Raw genomic sequence first — 1,653 nt, forward strand, 5'->3', positions numbered from 1 at the left:
TATGGGATCCCACAGCTGGAGCACTATGGGATCCCACAGCTGGAGCACTATGGGATCCCACAGCTGGAGCACTATGGGATCCCACAGCTGGAGCATTATGGGATCTCACAGCTGGAGCATTATGGAATCCCACAGCTGGAGCACTATGGGATCCCACAGCTGGAACACTGTGGAATCCCACAGCTGGAGCACTATGGGATCCCACAGCTGGAGCACTATGGAATCCTACAGCTGGAGCACTATGGAATCCTACAGCTGGAGCACTATGGAATCCTACAGCTGGAGCACTATGGGATCCCACAGCTGGAGCACTGTGGGATCCCACAGCTGGAGCACTATGGAATCCTACAGCTGGAGCACTATGGGATCCTACAGCTGGAGCACTATGGAATCCCACAGCTGGAGCACTATGGGATCCCACAGCTGGAGCACTATGGAATCCCAGAGCTGGAACAGTGTGGAATTCCACAGCTGGAGCACTATGGAATCCCACAGCTGGAGCACTATGGAATCCCACAGCTGGAGCACTATGGGATCCCACAGCTGGAACAGTGTGGAATCTCTGCTCTGAAATGCAAGACACCTGCAAGTAATTCACTCAGCACATCCAGCCTAATCCCCCTCCTTCAATTCCCATCTGGTTTCTTATCAAGTATTTGGAGCGAGGCTACTAACTAACTTGAACACCTGGTGACAGCACAGCTCTGTAGCCTCCTAGTCGTGTGGCCTTGATCAGTTTCTCCATGCCTTAGTCTTCTGCACTGTAAAATGCAAGTGATACTTCATACTAGTGTGCAGCTTAGGGGGGAAGTAGTTCCTATTAGCCCTTTTCCTGACTTTACCTTCACTGAGGTGTCACACACACACACACACACACACACACACACACACTCACGTGAACATGCACAGGAATCCCTGAAAACATCTGCTTTGAGCTGTTCACAGAACTTCAGCCTGTCTTAGCTCCAGATAAGCCTTGGAGCCCTGTGGCATCCTCCATCTCCCTCCTGGTAAATCAGTGTATGGTAAATAGATCCTGGGAGTTCTCACGGACATCTTTGAACCTGAATCTGCCAGCCTCCCCTTTAAGTTTCACAGGAAGACATCACTCTGCATCAATTGGTGCGAACTGCCGCTCAAACCTGACTCTGTTTACTCAGGAACTCAAACATTTAGACTTTGAAAGGACACTGGGTTCTCCCTTTGCAGGGTTCTCCTTTTAGCCACCTTGGAAGGGTAAGTGATAAAGAAGACTGGGGTCCTGAAGGAGCCCTGTAGGAACAGAGGTGAGCCAGAAATTCAATATGTTTAGGGCTCCCTTGTGAAAACACAAAAACAAAAATAAGAATGCCTGCTGCTGCTCCCACATCTCCTTCTCAGCGGATGCCCCCCACCACTCTCTTTGAAAACAAATGGGAAAAGCTAACTGTTGATGACAGTTGCTGGGCGGGAGACAGGGGTAGCGGGAAGGGGGGGTCCCTGCTGTAGAAGAGGTATGCTTGTCCACAAAAGAGGAATTCTGCTTGACTGACAAGTCCTTACAAAGAATAAGAAGAAAAAACCCACAAGTAAACTTGTGTGTGTGTGTGTGTGTGTGTGTGTGTGTGGTGTGTGTGTGTGTGTGTGTGTGTGTGTGGTGTGTGTGTGTGTGTG

The sequence above is a fragment of the Mus caroli genome, chromosome 13, assembly GCF_900094665.2.
Source record: "Mus caroli chromosome 13, CAROLI_EIJ_v1.1, whole genome shotgun sequence".
NCBI lineage: Eukaryota > Metazoa > Chordata > Mammalia > Rodentia > Muridae > Mus > Mus caroli.